The following is a 12500-nucleotide window of genomic DNA, read 5'->3' as shown; positions in this document are numbered from 1 at the left end:
CTCTCTCTCTCTCTCTCTCTCTCTCTTACATTGAGGGAAATGGAGTGAATGACAAAAGACCGTAAGTATCCTTCAATATTGATTTAAAATGTATTTAAAGCCAGAGCCAAATGTGTTTAATCATAAACATTTCCACACACACACATCGGTGTATTTATGTATATCTATATATATGTGTATATATATACATATATACATATATATATATATATATATATGTGTGTGTGTGTGTGTGTGCGCGTGCGCGTGTTTGTGTATCATCATCATCGTCAGCTGTTACCAGTCAACTGCTAAACAAAGGGCTCGGACATGTTCTTCCATTTGCATCTATTTATGGTCTTTCTTTGCCAATCCACAGTAAAAATATTTCTGTATGAAATATATACATATGATCTCTTGCTTGAGGGTACACTCAGGGGCACTATTCTATCAAATTTCTCTTCGTCTTGTTATTTTGAAGTTTTATAGTATAAATGAAAGATTTATTTTGATGTTATTATTGTCCTTAAATTTCTCTTGTAGTTTGTTTACTTATTTCTTTTCCTCACTGGGCTATTTTCCCTGTTTGAGCCCTTGCGCTTAAAACATCCTGCTTTTCCAACTAGGGCTGTAGCTTAGAAAGTAATAATAATAATAATAATAATAATAATAATAATATATAAAATCTTTACAAATATGTATGTGTATATATATATGTATGTATGTCTTTGAGTATATACATACTTATATATACACATATATACATATTTTATATATATATGTATATATATATGTATATATATATATATATATATATATATATATATATATATATATATATATATATATATATATATATAAATTAAATGCTAAATCACTTGTGAACTATTTTAAGGCAACACATTTTTAGTTTTCTGTATATTTTCTCATCTTCATGGATTAAAATTTGAAAGGAACGACGGATTTTGTCACTGTCCTCCTCCATTTATTTAACTATGGCTGACAGCAGTTTCAGCCAATATCCAATGGCTTTTTTTCAGGTATATTTTAAAAGAAGTTAATATGCATACTGTATATAATGATGGTGCATTCGTAAAAAACGAAAATTAAAAGAAAACTTGAGAGACCAAAATACCTTATAAAACAGGAAATATGAGAACTTGAAGATATTTTGCACAAAAGGTCATGAAAATGCTACTGAAGGCATCCAGATCCCTGTCACTACTTATAATCTCTCTCTCTCTCTCTCTCTCTCTCTCTCTCTCTCTCTCTCTCTCTCTCTCTCTCGCTGTATATATATATATATATATATATATATATATATATATATATATATACATATATATATATATATATATATATATATATATATATATATATATGTGTGTGTATATATATATATATATCACATAAATAAATCAGGCTATACATAAGTTTAGTGAGATTGGTGTTACTGTATGGAAATGAGTCGTGGTATGACAATGAAACACAAATTTTGTAGATTTGAGAACAAAACCCTCATAAGAATATTGGGAGTTAAAGGTCAGGAAAGAATTAGAAATGAAACAATAAGTAAGATTGGTCGAGTGTCATATGTGAATGAGATCAAGGTGAGGGGTAAATGGAGGAAGTTTGGGCATGCTCTTCGCACTCCCCAAGAGATATTAGTTCACCAAGCTTTAGACTGGGCTCCACAAGGCACTAGAAGAGTTGGAATACCCAGGCTTACATGGCTGAGGACTAATAAGCGTGAAGTAGATGATGAAGGGAGAATTATTGATTTAAAAGCTCAAGATAGAGACCCTTTGCTTTAATAGTTGTAGGAGGAGATGATGATGATGAAGATATATATATATATATATATATATATATATATTTATATATATATATATATATACACACATATATATGTATATGTATATATATATATATATATATATATATATATATATATATATATATATATATAACTTCTTTAAAGGCAGTTGCCTGAGTGGTGTCAACGTTTCCCCGTCAGGAGTCTTCGTATTTACATAATTTCTTTAGATTCTCTGACGGGATCCTTTAGTTATGGAATCGTTGATGTTCCGATTTGATTTGTTCTATCGAGTGATTGCTGATTTACCTTATTTTTATAACTTTATTTATAGATAAAGGTTCAGTTAGAGTTAAGATGAATTGATGTGGCAATAATCATTTAAAGGCTATAAGTAAAAGAAAAAAATGGGAAATGAGAACCTTACAAATTTGGAAATAATTTTATGAAAATAAATCCTTCTTTTGAATCCCAGAAGATATATTCAAGTGCACGAGCAGGATTTTGCAAAAAGGTGTACGGAGATTATGAATGGCTCAGCATTACGTAACTGGCAAGAGCAATTTATGAGTCATACATTTGGGAAATACTTTGTTCGAAGTGAGTAAACCGGCAGATTTACTGCTCTTCTCCCGGGGGGTTCCAAGAAGAGCAATTACATTATTCAAACGGAAGCCGTAAACGAAAATCATGTTCTTATATTTTTCCCAAAATGGATTATTTCATGATTCAATTGATTCTTTATGATAATGAGTTTTTATTAATAACTATTTTATCATAAGCACCTGCATGGAAAATAGCAGAAAAGGAAAAGCATTTGTAGTAATAATAAATATTCTACATTTAACGTAGCTAGTAAAGTAAAGTAAGAAAAAAATAGGGGAGGAACAGTTCTCTTAAAACAAACAGGTAAAAGTTCCCTTAATGGAAGATTGTAAAAGGACAAGAAAACGAATTTGGATGAAAAAGTTCAAACTTGACAGTAGAGGTGACAAAGCCAGGCAATTGGATTAACACCTGTTCCATGCCAGACCTACGAACTAAAAATTGCAGTAATCTTTGTCAAATTGTTTGATACTGAACTAATTATCTGAATACAAGTGTGTACATTTAAAATGTGCATCGGTGCAATTATATATTTTTGTGAAGCTATTCTAGTCCATGTTTATAAGTATGTATACCATAGAGGTTTGGGTAAAGAAAGCAGCAGTTTCTGGAAACGATATTTCTAATTGCCATCGTTTCTTAATCAGCAGGATTACTTCATCCACGGCTAGAAATGAAGTACAAGCATTCACATTAAAACAGTATAAGAACCATAAAAATGAAAAGTATGTTATTAAAATTAGCAAATAAAACCATTTAGAATTGATGCAAGTAAAAAAAGTTAAAATATAAATAGAATTACAGTAATAATGTGAAACAACCCTCTCTGTAGAAAAATATAGAACTGAATGCCATGAATGGAAACAAAGTAAAACAAAAAAATCAAAACACAATTCAATACTGTTTTTTAATCATCATTAAGGCCAGAATGGTTAGTATATCATGGTGATTAGATACACCAAAATGTCAAGTTTTTTGTTGTCGATGGTACTTTTGCATATTGCAGAATGATTTCGAACATTTGAATGTTCTGGGCTGGATATTATATAGCCTGTCCGAGAACTCACACCTTTATGGGAATCAATTCTGACTTTCACTGGAGAGGACATAAAGATACTCCATCGCTCTTTAAGATTAAAATGTGACCCAACTGTAATTTGAATTCTTCAGTATCTTTTAGTACAACGTCTAACTTTTCTAAATCCTGCTTGTTCATCTCTCAACTTTTCATCAATCTTTCTCTTAGTCTCTTTAGAATGAGTATCCAATATATTTCCATGACAACTGACGTAAGTGTGATGCCTCTGTAATTATTACAATCAGTCAGATCCCTTTATTTACCATTTTCACCAATATTCCTAGCTGCCGTTCACCCGGTTTTCCTCTTCACGCCACACCACATTCTACATAATAGTCTAGTAAGAATTCTGGGAGTTACTTCATTTTCAGCCAATATCATCTCAGAAGTTATTCCATCGTATCCAGGGGCATTGTATTGAGTTTTTGAATGTTAGCCTCGACGTCAAACACACCGAATACATTCCTGGGCACATCAAGGTTTTCCTCAGCTTTAGATATATCAATCAAATTTTGCCTTCATATTTCTATTCATGACCTCACTAAAGTGTTCCATCTAACGTTGACTTTCTTCATCTTCTGCTGTTATAACAGATCCATCTCTCTTTTTAATAGGTATATGCTCCTTCCTCTTTGCCCAGTAGGTAGTAGGCTGGCCAGGGCACCAGCCAGCCATTGAGATACTACCGTTGGAAAGTTACTGGATCCTTTGACTGGCCTGATGGTGCTACATTGGATCCCTCTCTCTGGGTACGGCTCATTTTTTCTTTGCCTACACATACACCAAATAGTCTGGCCTATTCCTTACAGATTCTCATCTTTCCTCATACACTTGACAACAATGAGATTCCAAACAATTCCTCTTCGCTCAAGGGACATTACTGTACTTTAATTGTTCAGTAGCTACTTTCCTCTTGGTAAGGGTAGAAGAGACTCTTTAGCTATGGTAAGCAGCTCTTCTATTAGAGGAGATGGACAATCCAAAATCAAACAATTGTTCTTTAGTCTTGGGTAGTGCCATAGCCTCTGTACCATGGTCCTCCATTGTCTTGGGTTAGAGTTTTCTTGCCTGAGGGTACACTCGGACACATTATTCTATCTTATTTTTTCCTTTCTCTTGATTTTTTGAAATGGTGTGTTAAGCACGCTTAATAGAAGGGCCATGGATGACTGGTGGTGTATCAAGAAATTGTCTTTTCCTTGTCTGTTTCTTTTTCTTTTCAAAACCATCTTTACTGTCCTCACTTCAGTTGAAGTGGCTGTCCTGGAGGGTATTTAGCTTTGCATGGTGTATCGGCTCCTCCATGTTGTCCAGTTTTTCCAACTTTTTTTCTATAGTCTATGGGTTTGATTAATCACTTTATTTATATTTCTGTACAAAATATTTCTGTTATCATTCTTGTTAATTTACTTTTTAAATATTATGTATCTTTTTTTATTACTATTAATTCTTATGCTGTCAGGAGACAGCGAGTAAATTCCAGGAGCAGTACATCCTAGATATCGTCAATGTTGTCTACTTTTTTGCAAATATTCAAGACCTTACAGTTGCGTCCACACAGTGTAATATTCTTTTATGCTGAGAAACTTTGGTTTCTAATATGAGGCACTTATCTGAGCTCCTTATAACTGATTTTAGGAAACCAATAATTTTGAAACAGGATGCCATTCCTAGGTTGGCCAAGGCACCAGCCGCCCGTTGAAATACTACCGCCAGAGAGTTATGGGGTCCTTTGACTGGCCAGACAGTACTACGTTGGATCCTTCTCTTTGGTTACGGTTCTTTCTCTTTGCCTACACATACGCCGAATAGTCTGGCCTATTCTTAACAGATTCTCCTCTGTCCTCACACACCTGACAACACTGAGGTTACTAAACAATTCTTCTTCGCTCAAGGGGTTAACTACTGCACTGTATTTGTTCTGTGGCTACTTTCCTCTTAGTAAGGGTAGAAGAGACTCTTTAGCTATGGTAAGCAGCTCTTCTAGGAGAAGGACACTCCAAAATCAAACCATTGTTCTCTAGTCTTGGGTAGTGCCATAGCCTCTGTACCATGGTCTTCCACTGTCTTGGGTTAGAGTTCTCTTGCTTGAGGGTACAATCAGGCACACTATTCTATTTAATTTCTCTTCCTCTGGTTTTGTTAAAGTTTTCATAGTTCATATAGGAAATATTTATTTTAATGTTACTCTTCTTAAAATATTTTATTTTTCCTTCTTTCCTTTCCTTACTGGGCTATTTTCCCTGTTGGGGCCCCTGGGCTTATAGCATCCTGCTTTTCCAGCTAGGGTTGTAGCTTAGCAAATAATAATAATAATAATAATAATATATATATATATATATATATATATATATATATATATGTGTGTGTGTGTGTGTGTGTGTGTGTGTGTGTGTGTGAAGTATTTCATTTTACATTTTGTATGCAGCATATAACTAGATTACGTCCATAGACCCAAGAAAATGTAATTAGAAGTCTCTTTGGCCTATATATGAGAAGACCTTCCACTCCCGCTAATTTCTTAATTACGAAGTTTCCCAAAGTACTTTGTAGGACAAATCCCAGTCATTGATTAAATCTACGATTGCTGTATGGCTCCGAAAGTAACGTTGCCTTTGCCCTTTGACCTTTTTTCTTTGTTACATTTTATTATTATTTATGTTTATCGGGTGGTTTTGCCTTGAAAAATGTTTTAATCAACTTTTCATTCCTTTTTATATCCACGTTCTTGTTTTTATCACAAATCAAATAATTGTCATGAAAACATTCCGTGAAATTTGTAGGATCAGCTAGCTAATGAATTGATGATATAAAGTTCATGTATTTCAACCTACAGTAAAGTATTGATTTCGAGATGTTTCTCTCGGATGTCAGTGAAGCATTCTAATTTTTACTTATCGTTTGAATGCTTGTAGCTCTTTTCGGCTTCAATCTCATGCTTAGTCGTCGTTGTTTTTATATTTCACTCCGTGAGAGGGAAATATACAGTATTTATTTTCGTGATGTTTTTCTTCCTCTTGCTGCCAAATCTTCAAATCGATTCATCTTCGTCATTTCTGATTCAATTGGCCTAACATTTAGCACAAAGGTCGAGTGGATAAATACCCAGGTGTTTTATTTTTTATACGTAACTTTTTTTTTCTTTTGTGACCTGGTATTATAACCGAATGACCATAAATTTGATACGGAGGTGTCTTATTTAAATACCAATAGGAAGTCTACAGCATTTTAGGCATACTTATTTTCAGAATAGTGAATTTTGCAATTTTTTACATTTTACACCAAAAATGTACATTTTCGGCTCTTGTGTCCTAATATTTTACACCAAATGACCTGAAATTTTATACGAGGGTGCCTTTGAGGGTACCTATATATGTCCACAGGATGTAAGTCCTGTTTTTCGTGTACATCACTTCAAAATGATTTGTAAATCTATCGGGATCCATTTATGGAGAAGAAAAGGATATGTTGTATTAACTTGGAAAATTTTACTCTTCTAATCCTATATAATTTGATTCTGTTATATTTATTGTCCTCTTTAGAATTGACTGCGATATTTGTGTGTGCTTGATTTATTTTTTAGCTCGGGAATAAAAATATCTTAGATTTATATTCCGCTATAGCGGACAACTGCATTATTTATATGTTTTGAATATAGACACAATTTCCAAGCAATAATTTTACCGTTATATCCCCCTTTGAATAGCATATTGTTTCCTGTAATCTTTAACATTGGTGTATTTTAATTTAATTGCAGTATTTTCTTATTTATGTTTAGTTGTAACTGGCTTTTTTGTCATTATTATTCTAAAATTACTTTCGCCTCTATTCTAAAACTTATAAGGCTAATGAAACTACAGTTTAAATACTTGATTTCCAAAACCTTTCTACAGTTTAAAGTGTATGTATATAGAGTAGCTATATATATAGTTCCAACTTCTGTATTGTGTCTCGTGGGTCGATTGCTAGAAATTTAATGAGTCGTGGGGTCGATCCCAGTGTTATTTTGGGTTGATTTCCGTTGCTATTATTACTTTTTCTCAAGAGATTGTTTAACCGCCATTTGTTTGAAAGGAAAATATCTAGCTAGTATAATATATAGAATGTAAGTTAGGAAAAATTAATCATGGAAGGAAAATTAAGGAAGACCTATTTGCTTATATCTGACCAGACTTTCTTGAGGTTGTGGAACTTAGGTTCTTTATGTTTTTTATGATCCGTTTTTAGCATAAGTTTAACTTTTCATTATAAAATGTTCCTTTATAATCGGTAAATTGGATAAAAGAAAAATATCTTCGTCAATCAAATATCTAGCATTTAGTTTTGCCCCACTCTTCATTTGTAACAAAATTTTACTTCTTGCACTTTGAACCATTTTTCTCTCCTCTCAGTTAGGTTTGTTTGGAGGTGTAGCAACCGCACCCAAAGAACAATGATTAGAAACTCTCTACAGACTGAGGGACTCTGTGTGCCAATGGGTCACTGTGAGTCCCGAGCCAACGTCGGTGCAAGTTATCGTAGCTATAAGGGCTATTAAAATTAAAACGTAACAGTAATGAAGAGGCCTTGAAAATGTGTAATTGGTAAACTGTCGTAAATCTCGATTGAAAATGACAAATCAATTTCATGGAAGTCCTTTGTTTAACAACGATATTTATCTCCACCAACGAAGTTGGTAGGTTATGATTTCGCCTGTTTGTCTGTTTGTTTGTAAACAACTTCCTGGGCACAATTTTACTCATAGATTAGTGAAACTTTAGGGGATTAATTTTTATGTTCAGACGTGGAAGTGATTCAGTTTTGAAATTCCTAGGTCAAGGTCAAGGTCCTGCAAAAGGTCTACCAAATTAAAACTAACCTTAACCACAACTCCGCACATGGTTATCACACAAACTTCAAATACGTCTACGGTCTGAATTGATTCTGGGAAAGGCAAGCGGATTTCGAGAAATAAACTTTCGTGGTGGAGGTCTGCAATCTCAGAGTGCTTTTCTAGTGCGCTAATATTTTGATGGTTAATGTTTCCATAGTATCGTTCTGAAGAGATGCTATCTTGCCTAAGACAAAGATACGCAGTCATACTTTCGGTTATAACGAAGGATATAAATTGAGCTATTCTTTAAGATAAACGAGGAAAGGGGATGAAAACAAGACAGTGAAAGGGGGTTTGTATATTGGCACTGTCTTATCCTATACATTTGCACGTTTTTTGGTACATCCATCAGGAGGGTAGATGTTCCGATGATATAATCCCTTCCCTGGGACCAAATCCTTTGATCGTTGTGTCCAAAATCCCGTAAAATCCCGACAGGTATTTGAAATTCAAATGAAGGCTAGACTCGCAGCCCATATATCTTCTGAAAGCAGGAAGAATCCCCCTAAAAATCTTTGAAATACTGCAGTAAGGTGAATAACATTTATGTATAATGTATTTTTTTTTCTCTACGTTAAATGAACGTCACAGTTATTGTTGTAAATTTACGAAGTCCGCTACGAATTTAGGTTATTGAAACGATTTTTTTCTGATCATAATTGGAAAAACTCGTGATTTGGTTTATCACAGCAAAATGACTATTTTCAGACCAACACGATGAGTGAGTAAAATGTTAAAATGTAAGTCTGAAAGGAATAATTTCATATCACCACTTTTTTTCCACACACATTCTCGTCTAAATAGATTTTTCTTTTTCGTGTAAGAAGCTACACATGAATTTGTTGATATTGTTAATGAATACTCTATAGGTTTGAATTGACGATGTACAAATAGAACTAGAATGGGTACTCGGTAGAGTGCATACCTTCGCAAAGCCACATAACAGGATAGTTAATTAAATGTGTACTTTATGGCACTAGTTTCATCCAAATCGGCTAAAAATTTACCACGAAATAGCAAAATGACGTTTTTGGCCGCTTTTTTGCCTTGACCTTGGCCATTGACCCAATCACTCTCAAAATCTAATCAAATTGTCCTTGGATCATAGCCAATCATCCCACTAAATTTTACGAGATTTGCCAATTTTATAGCAAAAAGACCTTTTTGACCTTTTTGTGACCTTGACCTTCAATATGTTGTATATCACAAGATAGACTATTGAATTATGCACATTTTGGCTTTAGTTTCGTGCAAATTGGATAAGAACTGACCACGATATATCATATGGCGTTTTTGACCTTTTCGTTACTTTGACATTTGGCCCAATCACTCCCAAAATCTAATCAAATTGTCTTTGGATCACGGCCAATCATCCCACTAAATTACAGGAGATTTGTTCAAATAGTTTTTGAGTTATGCGAATCACGAACACAGACCGACATGCCTATCGAAACATAACCTTCGCAGCAATGAGGATGGCGAAGTTTAGGATGATTAATTTACAAAGTATCCATCCATCTTCATAATATAAATGAATTTGTTACTACTACTGTTATTATACTGATTAATGTATATTCTTAACCATTATTTTTCTATTTTGACTCAAGCTTAACTGTGATTTTTTTATTTATCTATTAGAATGGTCATTCTAGTGTCACTGTTAAGTAATCTTTATCTCTATTTTTTCCAGAACGTGATTCCTTCTTTCATGCCCATCTTAGTGTGGTTTGGATGCCTTAACCTTCAAGCGAAGCTACTAATTTAAAAGGTAACATTATATTTTTTATTTCACGTGCATGCCCAATACACACATATTTCTATGAATATGTAAAAACATTATATATAAGGTTCGTCTTGTTTCTGACATCTCTGTATCGTTTCCGGCGATGTTCTCAAATCGTTGTCACATTAACACGTTTCCAGGAATCGTTGTTGATTGGAAGTTAAGCTTTGTACCAAGTTCATGTATAATCGAAACTGTGGAAGTCCGTTACACTGATAACTCCCAAATGGAGTTCTTCGATATATTTTTTTTATACCACAATGTTGGTTGAATGGGTTCAAGAAGATGGTGTCATTAACACCACGTTTGCATTGTTCAGCAATAAGTAAATAAGTCATTAGTTTCTTTTACATCATACTCTTGACAATCATGTTATACATTTCAACACAGGAAGCATTTGAACTTTAAAATATCGTCTTGAAACCAAATATTACATCAAACTGACATGGAATGTTTATTCCAAATTGTGTTTAAATAAATCGTATGTAAGACAGTTTTAACTTGAAATTTAGCTTTTATATCAGTTGAGTGGCTCTATGCTTGTAATAGCCTGCATAAAAGAGACGCCCATTTGAAAAGAAGCGTTAAATTGAAGCTAACGTTGCCATAATAATTTTTGTCAATGACAGGATAGTTATTATTATTATTATTATTATTATTATTATTATTATTATTATTATTTGCTAAGATACAACCCTAGTTAGAAAAGCAGCATGTTATAAGTCTAAAGCCTCCAACAAGGAAATTAGCGTAGTGAGGAAAGAAAATAAGGAGAAAAATAAACTACAAGAGAAATAATTAACACTTGAGATCAAATATTTTGGGAACAGTAACAACATTAGAATAAATCTTTTGTATATGAACCATAAAGTCATAAAAAAAACAAGAAGAGAAATCAGATAGAATAAAGTGGCCGAGTGTACCCTCAAACAAGAGAACTCTACTCCAAGACACTGAAAGATCATGATACAGAGATTATGGTACTATCCAAGACTAGAGAACAATTGTTTGATTTTGAAGTGTCCTTCTAGCAGAGCTGCTCGCCCTATCGGTAGCTAAAGAGTGATCCGGTCTTTTGAATATTCATGCATGAGTTAACTTTCCATTACTGATATTAATGGTGCTATTATCAATTTTAATCATTATATTGATTTTAAGTGGGTATCCATGTTATTCAATTTCATAATCATTTTTGGTCGTCTTATTGTATTCAATTAGATCCATAAGGCTCATGCTGGCATATCGTTTTGTCTTCTGGTATTTTACTTGGAGAATATTCATTGATTTTTTGTCACACGTCACCATTCGTTCTTTTTGTCTTTCCATTTTATGTCATTACTATTTCCCACGTGAGACTTAGGAATGATTTCGCTCGGTGAAACGTCAATTGTATTTTTTTTCTTTTTTCTTTTTCATTTTACAGTTAGGAGCTATCTCAATCATTTCTGATATTTTCCTTTTTCGTTATTGGGGAGAATACCTAGTGGTCTTTTTCGATATATTACACGATATACTTTTCGTAAGTGCGATCTGGCTTACTATTGGGAGTTTGTAGGTTTTTGTTTCTCATCTTTGCTTTGCATAGTTTATTTAGATATCTCTTTATATGGATATGGTTATCCGTTAATTTCTCTCTCTCTCTCTCTCTCTCTCTCTCTCTCTCTCTCTCTCTCTCTCGCACGCCTTGATATTTTTACGTCTACAACTCATTCCTCCCACAATTTTAATTTTGATAAAAAAGAATAGAACGTAACATTTTACTCATTAAAAAAAGGATAAGGCGACGATTTATTGATGTTAATCGAGGAATTCTTTTACGGCTTTGATGAATTCTCGCTTGTAAATACAATCACTCGTTGTTCCCTTCCTAGTTTCCTACTTCCTTCTTGTCGATGATGGATTTTTAAGGTTGGTCTTCGATAAAGTCGGATTTTTAAACAAGGGTAGGCATTCGTTTACTGAGTATCTTTATATCTGACTTGGATTTATTACAATTTAATCCTAAAGTTTATTTCCAACTGAAATTTAAAATGTAAAATATTTCCCAGAACTAATATGTAACTTTATACAACGATACAAATAAAAACATAATTTAATACGATATTCGGAACTGAGTCTCCAGGATTTTGAGATCTCATCCTCCCCTGTTGTTCCCCTTCAAAAAATTTATTTTCTTGTGAATATATACAGTACATAAGCACAGTCATTTCGATTTCGTACACACGCAGTCACATTTGTGTAAAGTTATGTTTATGGTCTTGGAAGAGGCAACAGAAACCAAATGATTAGTTTAGATAGCTTCATAGTTGACAGTCAATTGGATGGACATCAATTGGAAAGTAATGAAAAAAAGTTTTAGACAAAT

At 33.4% G+C, this 12500-nt stretch overlaps 1 protein-coding gene across 2 annotated transcripts in view; it reads left to right on the top strand.

Annotated features, from left to right (window-relative positions):
* Positions 1-12500, top strand: part of LOC137638204 (uncharacterized) — a 986676-nt gene that overhangs the window by 551285 nt on the left and 422891 nt on the right. For both annotated transcript variants that reach the window (XR_011043881.1, XM_068370286.1), the window contains exon 3: positions 10043-10120. The gene's annotated coding sequence lies outside the window, so the exon portion shown is untranslated. The remainder of the gene's footprint in view (positions 1-10042; positions 10121-12500) is intronic.

Source organism: Palaemon carinicauda, chromosome 3, assembly GCF_036898095.1.
Source record: "Palaemon carinicauda isolate YSFRI2023 chromosome 3, ASM3689809v2, whole genome shotgun sequence".
Taxonomy (NCBI): domain Eukaryota; kingdom Metazoa; phylum Arthropoda; class Malacostraca; order Decapoda; family Palaemonidae; genus Palaemon; species Palaemon carinicauda.
This window is presented reverse-complemented; position numbering and strand designations above follow the sequence as displayed.